The 12,957-nt window shown below is 55.7% G+C and overlaps 1 protein-coding gene across 4 annotated transcripts in view; it reads right to left on the reverse strand.

The window, feature by feature from the left end:
• Positions 1–12,957, reverse strand: part of INPP5A (inositol polyphosphate-5-phosphatase A) — a 248,472-nt gene that overhangs the window by 7,631 nt on the left and 227,884 nt on the right. The window lies entirely within an intron of this gene.

Consider the following 12,957-nt stretch of genomic DNA (forward strand, 5'->3'; position numbering starts at 1 on the left):
CCCCCAACCCAACACTGGAGACAGCAGCCACAGCATCCCTGAGATGGTTCACGAGCCAGGGGTTTGTGGGCAGGCATGACCCCCTGGCCCCAGGAATGCCCCTGCACACCCATGGCCACACCCTGAGGGCAGAAAGAAGAAAGCGGCCAGCCTGGGGGGGTCAGAGCACCTGCATTCGAATCCTGACACTGTCACCCACTACCTGAGCATCTGTGGACAAGCCCCTTCTGCCCTCAGCCTGTTTGTTCCTGAGAGCATTGGAAGAGCCAAACCACATCTAAACAGGACCTCCTCTACAAACAGCTGTCCCTTGTCCAGCTTCTGCCTGACAACGTCCTGGGACAGGGAGCTCCCTACCTCCCTACCAAGGCAGGCCAGTCCCCTACTCTGGGAAGGTGCTGATTGTCAGGAGGCCAAAATCTGCCAGAAGTGTTTGATTAGGACAATAAGACAGATCAGGAGGGGCCCAGCCCCAGCCAGGCAAGAAATGGGGAGAGACTAGCTCACAGTCATCCAGCTAATAAAGGCCAGCACCAAGATTTGAACCCAGGTCTTCAGATGCTTAATCCAGGGCTCTTTTCACTACCCTGTTCCCCTTAGTCATTTACAGGCACTAAAAAATATTTTTGCCAAAGTAGAGAATTCTGAGCAGCCAGCGCAGGGCGAGGGGCTGCTGGTGCCAAGCACCCCACCCCCCTCCCCTGTCACAGAAACCTGATCTGCATGGGGGGAGGGGAAGGGATTGAGCAGATAAAGTCCTGAGCAGAGGTTGCCCCGGGACTGACCCTGCCAGCTAAGTCCATGTCTACAGGACTCGGCAGTTTGGCTCTCTACTCTGGGTCCTGCAAAGGGGGGCGGGCAAGCATGGCCCCATCTCTAAATTCCTGAGCTCTCTCTTAATTGCCTCATCCACAGGCCTTTTCTCTCACACAAACACACCCTGGGATTTCTAGCTCCCCTTTATGCGCTGCCCCCCCCCTCGAGTGCAGGGACTCTTCCGTTTATATTGATACCCTTAGAGCTTGTGCAGGGCCTGGCACATGGTGAATGCTTAAAAAATGGTCCATTCACTTATCTTTCCATCCATCCATCCATTCTTCCATCCCTCCATCCATTCATCCATCCATCCCTCCATCCACCCATTCTTCCCTCCCTCCCTCCATACAGCCATCCATCCACCCATTCTTCCATCCCTCCATCCATTCTTCCATCTATCCACCCATTCTTCCATCCCTCCATCCATTCTTCCATCTATCCACCCATTCTTCCATCTCTCCCTCCCTCCCTCCCTCCCTCCATCCATCCATCCATTCTTCCATCCTTTCTTCCCTCCTTCCTTGACCTCGAAGCTGATTTTGACCCTGCTCACTGCCCCCTCTCGAGTACTCTCTTCTTGGGGATTCTGGGACCCTGCCCTCTCCTGATTTCTCTACCTTTTTGGCTGCTCCTCCATCTTTGTGGGCTCATCATCCATCTGCTGCCCGTCGTTGTGGCTGTTCCCACAAGACTCTGGTCGGGCCCCTCTTCTCTGCTCTCTCTATACTCCATCTCTTTATGACCTCATCGGCTCCCATGGCTTCAGTCCCCAGCTATACTGATGACTCTGAGGCCACTGGCGCCGGCCTCAGTCCCTCTCCTGGCTGCCTCTCCCACACCTTGCCTCCATCCTTTCCTCCCCACACCCATCAGGCAGCCCTACCATTTTATTCATGGAAATGAAGGTTGCATCAGCCCAGGCTTTCTCCGAGGGAAGGGGGGGTGCTGTCCTTCCATCTTCCTGCATGTGATGACTTCCGCCCACCCCCAATGTGAACTGCAGGGGGCAAGGATTGTGTTTCTTTAATGTTTCCCCAGGAATTCAGCCAGTGCTTGACCCCAGTGAGCACTTAACCAACACTTTCATTCATTTGCTCAATCATTCTTTTGACCACTGCCCGAGCTCAGGCCTTCCTGGCCTCTCACCCAGGACCTCTCACCACAGCTTCTGGATGGACCTCTCCACTCTCCATCTCTAATCCCTTGTCTCTGCTATCCATTTTCCACAAAACCACCACTGTGATCTTCCTAAAAGTCCAATGCCTCCCTTCTGTCTCTGTCTCTAAGGGAAAATCCAAGCTCCTGTGCTGGACACCTAACGCCCTTCCTGACCAGATCCTGACCTGCCTCTCCAGGCTTCCTATCCACTACATCCCTTTATAAACATTCTAGCCCAGCCACATCAGCCTTCTGGCTGCTCTTTCAATGTGAAACTCCATTTCCCATTACCTTGCTTTTGCCTTGGCTATGCCCCCTGCCTGGAGTGCTGTCCTCCCTCAATTCCATCTCTTAGACTCCCGTTTCCATCAAAGCCACTAGGGCCACTTCTTCCATGAAGCCTCCCCTGATTTTTTCCTCACCCCACCAGGTGCCAGTGGCGACTCCTTACCAAATTACCTTGTATTGTCTCTGACTGAATTTTGTATTTACTTGTATGTGGATAGCCTGACTCCCCTGGCTAACTTGGAGCTCCCTGAGGACAGGGTCTGTTCTCCTTTTGTGTCCAGAGCAGCGTGGCTGGCACATAGTAGGTGCATAGCAAATGGCTGCTAACCAACACACAGAGAACCTTGCTCTAGGGGCCATCTCTGTACACCCCAGGAAGGACTGGACTGGCTGTAAGGTGTACAGGGGAAGGTGGCTCCTTGAAGAAGAGAAAACCTTACTGTAGGAAGGACACCTTGGAATCCTTGTGGCTCCACAGGGGCAGAAAGAACCTGCCCCTGGTTCTGCTGAGCATCTGCCTAATGCTCCTGGAAGGATCTGACTTTGTGGCATCTCCAAGGGGCTCCAGGTGCCTGAGAAATGCAGGCAGAATGTCCCTGGCAGTGAAGCACAGAGCCAGCCAGAAACATCGATGACGCACCTACTATGTGCAGGCACTGGGCTAAGTGCCGGGTTACAAGGAGAGGTGAAATCAGTCCCTGGCCTCATGGAGCTCCCAGTCTAATGGGCTGATACCACGCCCACACAAGATACACAAAGTGTAGCTGGAAAGACTCTCAGAGGGAAGGCCCCAGAATTGGGGCATGGGTAAAGGCAGCCACTGGGGGAGGGACAAACCAAACATCCTGAGAACATGGAGGGGGCTCCAGCCCCTACCCCATTAACAGAGGAGGGGACCAGCCTTGAGGGGAGCTCCAAGGCAGTGGCTTTTCTCTGCACTAGTGCCCAGCATGAGGAGGTAAATGGCATCTGTGGGGCCATCTCAGAGACTCTGGGGGGGGGGGGCGCTTCTGGAGCATCGGAGACTTGGCCCTGCCCACAAATGCGCCTGGCCTTTTACAGCTCATCAGGCCCAGCCCCCCTCATTCCCAACACATGCCATGAGAACTCAATTTGCCGCTCCACTGCCATGAGCAAGTACAGCTTAATTTGGAGTGTGTGCAAGCCGTGCTCATGCTGGCAGCTCCCAGGTGCTCCTCGCTATAGTTTCAGCCTGCGATCAGAGGCAAGTTGGCGCTAGAGGCCCTGAGGTTCCCCAAGGTGCCAGGGCTTCGAGGAGCTCAAATGGAACCTGCCTTCTGGACACAAGATCATGCACAGGAGCTGGGTGCTGACCCAGAGAGCACCCCTTTCCTCTAGAAGCCCAAGCTGGTAGTGAACCACACTCAGCCTCCCCTGCCTAGTGGTGGGACTTGATCACAGCTCTTCTAAGGTAGCCCTGTACCCCACCCTCCTCCACCTGAAGGCCTGGATACCTTAGACAAACACCTGCTCCTATCCCCACCCCCCAACTTTCCCACAATGCTTAGAGTCATGGGACCTCCCTCCTAGGCATCTCATCTAGCCCTTCCTGAGGCCAGGACCATGCACATTCCTGGGACTCCTCTGGGGCTGTTTTCAGAGGGATCCCACCCCATTCTGATGTATGGGCTAAAGACAACGTCTCTGCTTGGTGCCTGGGCCCCATAGCAGCTCAGGCACCAGAGACCCACTCTAAAGTCTCCTCCACAGTGGGAATCTATCCCCTCCACACTTCTTGGCTCTCCCTGCTCTGGCAGGCTGGTCACCATCGATGGGGAGGTTTTGAAGGTGGTGTTCAGGGCCCACTTTCAGTGGAGATCAGCTACAGTTGCCAAGATTAAGGGAGTTTCTGGGCAGTGGGCTCCAGGAGGTCTTCTAACCTTGGCCAACTCTGGGCAAGACTGACCAGCTTTTGAAGTCAATCCTTTCTCCTGTTCCAGGATCCCAGGCCCAAGGGAAGCCAGTGCCTTTGGGCTAGCCTGGGGCTTGGAAGATGAGCTAGGCCAAGTTCAGATTTGGAAGGGAGGGTTGTGTCCAACCCATGCTGAAAAGGAACCTCCTGCGACTAGAATGTGCCACCCCCCCACCCTCCCCACCCCGTCTTTTCTTGGAGACCTCCACGAGGGGTAAGTTGGATGTTCTTGGGGACAATTCTCATTAGTAGGACCCCCACCCTCCATCAGCCTCTCCCGCATCCCCCTTGCTTCTGGGTCTGGCCCCTCTCCTCCATACTATCCATTCTCATCTATTCCTTGAAGGCAGCTACCTCATCCTTCAAGGCTTCTCTTGTCCAGCCTAATCTTTCCTTCCTAGCCTAGTCCCCCTCCTCTGGACATCACTCCTGCCCTGAGGTACTCAGAATGAACCATGGTCCTCAGAGGCAGAGGCAGAGCAGGGCAGAGGGCACAGGAGCAGGGGACCTCCTCATTCCTGGAGACTACAACCCTCTTCATGCAATCTAAGATCCCATGTCCTACACAGGGGGCCAATCTGAAGGGCTGATGTTGCCTGTGTGGCTGAGAAGAGGAACCTGGCTTCAGTACCTGCCAAGAAGACTAAACATGCCCCTCTGCCCATAGAGTCTCTCCCCAGGTCTCTGGCCAAGGAGCCCTAGGTAAGCTTCTGTGCTCTAAAAGCATTGCCGGGCCCTACCTCTGACCCCTATGACCAGTGGGGGGCCCTGGGCGGCTGTGCTCCCCACAGGCCCAAACACCAGCTTGTTGGAGCAAAAGCACCACTGTGCTAGCCCACAGAAAGGGCATAAGTGAGGAAAAACTGTCATCTTGGAGTTGAAACTGGCAGAGAGTAGGGGGGAGTGAAGAGCACAGCAGGCAGGGGAGGGCATAGTGAGGAGGGGGCACACAGTGGACAGGGGAGTGCACAGGGGGGAGGTGAGAGCACAGTGGGCAGGGGAGAGCACAGTGGAAAGGGGAGCACAGCAGAGAGGGGAGCGCACAGTGGGGAGGGGAGCATACAATGGGAAGGAGAGCCTCATCGTGACCAGCTTAATAAGACCTGGGCCCTGGTCTGGCCTTGTCACTCTCTATGAGTCCTTAGCTAAGTCACTTCCCCTGAGACAGTCCAGGCCAATTGAAAGGGGAGAGGACTTCAAAGTGAAGACACATGGCTTCAATTCTCACCCCACATTGCCAGTGTGACCTCTGTGGGCCTCGTCACTTCATCTGTAAAACAAGGGGCAAGACTTGGTGACCCCTAATGTCCTGTCATCTCTCTGATCCTCTGATACCTCTGGCTGTGCCTGTTTCCAGTGGGTGGTAGAGATGTCCCTTCTACCTCTGTGGCGTCTTCTTCACTTTCTGGCCCTTCCCCAGGTCTTTCTTTTCCGCCCATAGCTGGGCTTTTGTCCCACTTGCCTGCCTGCGGAGAAGGCCCAGGCCCTGACTGGTGGGGCCCCCGGACGAGAAGCGCGCAATCTGCTTAGGAAAGCCCAGCTGGGTGGCCCATTAGCTGTGCAGGGACAGGGAGACTCACCAGGCCTGGGACCAGTACTGCACACCCTGTCCACCTCAGGGAGACTCCACAGGATGTGGGTGCAGCATGGGGTGAGGGGGCTGCTTCCAGGAGGGAGGAAGAGAAGGTGATGGACCTTGCGACCCCTCGGCCAAAGGGGAGGAGCCAGAGCAGCCAGGGATGGCTCCGAGGTGCCCCAACCCCCCTCCCAGCAATGCTTGCTCTCCAAGTCCCGGAGAGCAGAGAACAATCCCCAAGGACAGAGATGGGCCGGAGGTGGTCGAGGGGCCCTCATCTGAAGGGTGGCCTGGCCCGGAGGAGGCAGGGCAGGGGGAGCCTTCCCAGAGCATCCCAGCACTGCTTGGGTCTCCCTCAGAAGGGGCTCTCATCACCAAGTAAGCTGTCTGAGAGCTCTGCAGCTCCAGTCTCGGAGCATGTGCCCAGCGCAGAACATGCCACTTGGTTTGCACAGGGATGTGGATGGAGGCCAGGAAGCCACTCCATTCCACCCTTTGTGGAGGGTCTCCTGGGCATGAGGCCCTGTGCTGGGACTGCCAGAAAAGAAAGAGGGCCAAGCATGGCCAGTCCTTAGCCTTTCAGGGTCTCCAGGGGACAGCAAGAAGAAGAGACAAGCAGAACTCAGAGCCAAGGTGAGCAGGGAGGCACCATGGACAAGGTGGCATTGGATCTGGCCCTCAGAACCAAGAGAGTCATGGTGGTGCTTAGGGCATCATAGGGAGGGGGACCTGTGTGGGAAAAGGTGCTAAGGCGGGAGAGACCAGGGCTTACTCGGGGAGCCCTGGGCACAGCCCCCACGCCAGCTACTCTCAGTGGGCACTGTTCACATGGGTTCAGATCTTGGCTCTTCTCCCAGGCCTCAGTTTCCCTAGCCATAAAAGATTTGATAATCATCTCTACCAGTCCCTCTGGCTTTAGAGGCTGTATGGCAGGCCACCTAGCTCCTTGGTCCTCTCTCCTCTCACCAGCTCCAGCAAACCGCAGACGCAGCTGTGTGTGAGTCTCAGGTGCCTGCTAGGGCAGCACTCTCTGAGAAGATAATGGGGAACTTCAGGGGGCAGAGGCCAAGCAGGCACAAGTAGGGGGGTCCCGAAGCCTGGGGGTAGCCAGAGTGAGGGATGAGAGCAGGCCTTTCCATGCCTGAGCCGGAGAGGCCTGGGAGGGGGGAAGTGGGCATGAAATCCTGGCAGCCTCCCTGGATGGAAGCGCCAAAGGCAAGCTTGTTATTCCTTGCCCAGCCAGTGTGGGTGACCTTGCCTCCTGCAGGCCGTGGTGGGACTCAGAATGAGGACGGAAGCAAGAGTATGCGTCATTTCAAAGGCCATTAGAGAAAGTCGTTTGTGGGAACGGAAAGGTCACAAGCCCAGGGTGAGCTGAGCCCAAGGAGATTGTTATTCCGCACAGGCAGACGGGCCAGACCAGCAGAGGGGAGGGAGGGGGGTGACCCAGGACAGAGGGATGCCAGAGACCCGAAAATATGTCCGGCCAGGAAACTGCCTGACAGCCTACGGCCGATAAACAACCAGAGTCCCTTTAAGAGAATGATTAATATGGGAGATTACTGTGCATGCACTTATCTGAAAGCAAACCTAGGAGGTGGGTGTGAGCCAGTGAAACGTCTGCGCCTATCTCAGTGGGCGGCAGCTCCCAGAGTAATCGCCATCATTAATGGGGAATGGTGATAAAATGAACAATCGCCCACCTGTAGCTGGGCTCCCCACAATGCCCCGGGCACTTTTCCTGATTATGGCTGCCGCCCAGTCCCTCAGGAGTCTCACCCAAAGCCTCTGTTTGCTTGTGGTCAGAGCCACTGCCTGGTCTGCGCAAAGCTTGTCTTTCAAATTCCGAGGTGCATTTGCTTCCGAGGGGTAGGGTTGCCAAGGCCTCGTGCGAGGTGAGGAAAACACAAAAAGCTTGTCTAGCTTGGGACTTGGAAGTCTCATCTGGATGGCAGTGGCCCAGGGTGGTTCAGAAAAGGGGGAGGAGGGCAAAGGAGCCAGAGTTTTCAGGGGTCCCAAGCTCAGCCAGTGACTTCAGGGAGAGACAGAAGGCTGAGCACCGCCAGGCCTGGACCAGGGCTATAACCTGGTCTAGTGATGCAGGGCATGGGCAATTTTCAGGGCCACCTATTCAGAACAGTTCCCCCAGGGATGCCTGAGAAATGAGGGTGTTCCTCCCTCCCAACTTCAACTGCCCTCTTTGAACAGCATAATTACCAATGACAATGTCACCTTGATAGCTGGGGACAGGGACAGAATGGCTGCTACGCAAGACGCTGGACTCCAAGTCAGCAGTCATGTTGGACAGCTCTAGCCGTGTCCATCCATCACAACCAGGCCATGAAAAGCAGCTTCCAGTTTGGGCCCCAAGCTCAGCTTCTGGTTCCCAGCATCCCAGCAATGACTTGATGCTTTGAAAAACAAACCCAAAGGGGCTGAGTGACCAGCGGAAAGACCCAACTGGAAAGGGCCCAGCCCAGCAGGGGCAGGAGGGGCTGCACAGCGCCCTCTGGAATGGGCAAAATAGCCTCATTCCAGATGGAGAATAAAGGCCCAAATACTCGCCCAGAGAGGGGCATGTAGGGAAATGGCCTTATACAGGGAGCTTGGCTGATGCTGCTGTTCCTGGAGAATCTGGGGAGAGGCTGGCTTCCCAAGACACACTGACTTAGGGCTGCTACTGATAAGAAGCTGCTGGGGTCTCCCGGGGACCCCGGAGTCCAGGTTATCTGCCCTTGTACAAAGGACAGACCCCGGGTCCCTGCTACTGGCTGCTGGTGGTAGAAGGGATGGGTCACCCATTACCAGGGCTGGACTTCATGAGAGAGAGGCCTGGGGCAGGGGCCCAGGAAGGGATGGAATGGTATCCTTCAGGTCCTGATCCTCAGGAGGGTCTGGTATGAGGAGGAGGAGGAGGAAGAAGAGGGGAGGGACAGGAAGGATGGGAGAGGAAGAGGAGAAAGAAGGTGGCTCCTGGCAGGGGCTCCCTCTGTCCGTCCACTTCTCTTTCTAGGCTAAATCCCGCCAATCTCCCGGGCAGGTCACCAAGAGGCGCCAAGGGGGACTAAGGGCTCCCTCTGCCCTTGCATCTCAGGGTAGTCAGAAGCCCGCAGGGTTCAGGGTTTAGGCCCTAAGAGGAAGAGTCACTTGGACATAGGAAAGGAGATGCAATTTTCTTCCAAAATGCTAAATTCTTCGAAATCCTAAAAGCCAATGTCCTGTGTCAGAGCATCCCAAGCACGGTTACCACTGTGCATCTCAACTGGTCTTCTTTTGTCAATTACAAATGGTGCCCCCCTGGGAAAGGCTGAATCCGGGGCCTGGGGTGGGCCCTGAGGTGGGCCCTGACTGACCACATTTACCCCCACCCCCAAGGCTAACTCCTGGGCCCTGACATCACAATGCTAACCCTAAATGTGCCCCCACTGACCATGTAACCCTACCCCCTGCCCCAACTCCTTACCACATTACCCCCCCAGGCTGACTCCTGGGCCCTGACTGAGCATATAGCCCTCCCTCTCACTACTGACTGACTCTGGGGCCTGGAGTGGGCCCTGACTGACCATGTAACCCTCTCCCCTGCCCCAACTCCTGGGCCCTGACTGACCATTTAACCCTCACCCCCACCTCTGGCTGACTCTGGGGCCTGACTGAGCACATTACCACCACACCCCCCCAACTCCAGGCCCTGACTGACCACATTACTCCCCCCCCCCTCCACCCCTGCCCCAAAGCTGACTCCTGGGTCCTGACTGAGCACACTATGAGGCCCTGACTGACTGCATACCTCTGCTGGAGGTCTCTGTGACTGGGGGGAGGAGGAGAATAGCTCTTCCTCCTCCTCCTCACTTTCCCTGGAACCAGCATTCCTAGGCTTTGGGGCTGTCCTACCCACTCTGGCCATGCTCTCAGCCTGGGTTGCTGACTGACTCCCTGAGCATCCCCATTCCTCCGGCCCTGGCATCACCTTCCTGACTGCCATAGGGAGCCAGGTCCCCCAGGCCTCCCTGCCTGTGTCCGAGCCAGTGCCTCCACCTCCTCCCTTCACCAAGGCCCAGAGGGTGGAGCCGGCTTGACTGCGCTCACCCAGATGCAATAAGGAGCAGGGCCCGGTGCCCTGCCTGCCCTCTGGATCCCAAATGCCCTGCCCTATCCCCTCCAATGTGCTGCCAAGATTGTGGGGCTGCCCCAGCCACAGAGCTGCAGGTCCAAGGTGCAGAGGATTAATACTACGATCAAAGCCAACTCTTGTGAGCTTTAAAGATTGCAAAGTGAGTCTGGAAAGGCGTGAATCTTGGAAAGGCATGAGCTTTGATGGCAGCAGCGTCCGTCCGGGGTGGCTGGGGCCAGCTCTCCCACCAGTGAAAATTGACCCGTTTCTTTAAATAACCAGATCCCTTGTTTGGGGACATGTGCCATCTCCTCCCTGTCTGCCTAGAACAGAGCCCCTGGGTGAGGCCGGATCTGCCTGCCTCCTGTGGCATCTGGCTGAGAAAACATCAAGTGACCCCCCCCCCAAATGGACCCCAGTGAGACGCCCGAGCAAGAAGGAGAAGCTGACTTAGGAACAGGTCTGAGTAGCTGTGTGGGGCTGTGAAGGGGGCACGGCCTCCTTGGCAGTTAGCCCACACGGACTGACCAGTAGAGACCCTCTCCGGTTCTGCCCATTCAGGTACTGACTTGTCTGGTCTGTGTCCTGAGGATGGGCACTCTACTTGGGCACCCAGAGCCAGGGTGATGCTTTGCTGGCTAGGGGGCCCCTCTGGGGGCAAATGCCTGGCCACAGGATCTCTGCGCCAAGGCCTCCAATGCCCCATCACTTTCTTATCCTAATTCCAAACTGCTTCTGGGGCAACAGCCACTGACTTTCCTAACCTGGGTGCACTCTTGGTGAGAGAGCTCACCAACAACTCCCTGCAATGGAAGCTGTCTTGGACCTCCTGGGCCTGGCTTTGCTGCCTCCTGGCACGGCCTGAGGGGCCCCTCTTCAGCAGAGCCTCCAAAGGCCCTCACACCAGCAGCCCCGGCTGTCAAGAGCAAAGTGCCCCGAAGCCACTGTTCTGGACACGCATCTTCTGCCCCCCTTCCACTGAACCTTCCCTTCTTATGGAGAGAAATAAAATAGTAACAGCACCTGGGGTGGGGAGCAGGGGGAAAGAGAGACGGAGAGACAGAGACAGAGAAGGAGGGAGACAAAGACAGAGGAGTGCACCTGACAGTGTACATCCCGTCCTGCCCGGTGGTTCCCCAATTCTCTGCCAGGCCTACCCAATATGCTCTCTGACCACCTGAAATGACCTTGCTCCCCTGGGGGGCATGCAGCCTGGCCCAGCTGCTGCAGGACATTTCCACTTTCCATGCTTTAAAAATATCAGATAATGCCGCTGCTGGAAGGGAATAGAAAGTCTGGTGCCTGCCTGTGAGCCCCGTGGCTAGAGTTACAGGATGCCTGGAGGTCTCCACCAGAGCCCAGCCTTACAAAAGAGCAGGAATCAAAACCTGTTTTGGTATGGCAGGAGGCATAGGGGCCTTGCCTCACCTCTTTCTAACTGTGTTTGTCACCATCTCGGGACTCCTGGGCTCTGGAGTCAGTGAGACCTTTCCTGGGCAGAAATCACAGCCCGTACTGGAACAGGTACTTAAAATAGACTGTTTTGAGCTTATAAACTGCCCTGGCCGTGACTCCCTGGAGAGACCCGAGGCTGGGCTGGAAAGCAAGGCAGGGTCCACCCCCCACCTCCCACCGTGGGCTCTGCCATAGGCTTAACTAGAGTGGGGCTGATCGATTCTCCATCTGAAGCCCCTGTGGGGCTACTCCACCCATTCCAGAGGGTGCTGTGCAGCCCCTCCTGCCCCTGCTGGGCTGGGACCTTTCCGGTTGGGTCATTTCTGCTGGTCACTCGGCCCCTTTGGGTTTGCCTTTCAAAGCATTGAGTCTTTGCTCGGGATGCTGGGAACCAGAAGCCAAGCTTGGGGCCCAAACTGGAAGCCGCTTTTCATGGCCTGGTTGTGATGAATGGACATGGCTTGTACCCAGACTTCTCCCAGAGGAGAGCCATTTGCAACACCTATTCCTCGGGTACAGTATTTCTGCTTGGGAACTGTCTCCCCTCATCTTACCTGCCCCAGAGCTGAGGCCCCCCAAGTGCTGGTCACAAGTAGAAAGTCTGGGAATAAAAGCCACAGGCAGCTAGCTGGGTGGTGCAGTGGCCAGAGTGCTGGTTCTGGAGACAGGAAGACCTGAGTTCAAATCTGACCTCAGACACTTCCTAGCTGCAGGACCCTGGGCAAATTTCTTAACCACTGTCAGCCTCAGTTTCCACAAGTGTAAAATGAGCTAATAGCCCTTCTCAGGGCTGTTGAGAGGATCAATGAGGTTATATTTGTGAAGTGCTCCCATCCCTTTCTAAAGCGCTAGCATCGACAACACCCTCATTGGTCAAAGTCCTCCTGCAATTTCATCCTTCATTAGCCCCCTCTCCTGCCTCTGCCACAGGACAGGCCTCCCCTGCCTTTCCAATATGGGACTAGTAGTGTGTCCCCCCTGAGGCACCTTTTCTCCAGGCCCTTCTCCAAGCTGATCACCTTCCTTTGAAACTCTCTCATTTACTTGCCTGGCCCTAAGTTGATCCTTCCCCAGTTCCTTCAGATGAGTGCCCATGACACAGTTCACCCTAGTGCTGGTTTTGGAGTCGGAGCACCTGGGCATAAAATTGTGTGACCATGGATGAGTCACACCATCCTCTAGGAAGAGGCAGCTCATGTACCATATGACTTAACTAGAACCCAGTCTCCAAAGTCCACCATTCACAAGGGTTCCTGGAAGCCCCAAGGCATCTAAGGTTCTCCCGTTCTCTGCTTTTCTCTCTTTGGGGCACCATGGGTATGTATGTGTGTGTGTGTGGTGTGTATATATGTACGCATGTGCATTGTGTGGTGTCTGTGCGTAGCTAGTCTATTGAATAACACAGAGTATCTTCATTCTGTCCTAGAGTCGAAACCCTCAGGAGCAGCTCCCCTGCTTCAGAGCAGGGATCCTTAACCTTTTGCAGGGGGCATCAGGGGCCCCTTGGGCAGTCTGGGGAAGCTTAAGGATTGCTTCTCAGAATCATATTGTTAAATGCATAAACTACCTAGGGTGACAAAGAAAATATTACCTGAAGTATGATCAAAGCTTTTTTTATAA

Source organism: Trichosurus vulpecula, chromosome 8 (assembly GCF_011100635.1).
Source record: "Trichosurus vulpecula isolate mTriVul1 chromosome 8, mTriVul1.pri, whole genome shotgun sequence".
In the NCBI taxonomy this organism is placed as follows: Eukaryota; Metazoa; Chordata; class Mammalia; order Diprotodontia; family Phalangeridae; genus Trichosurus; species Trichosurus vulpecula.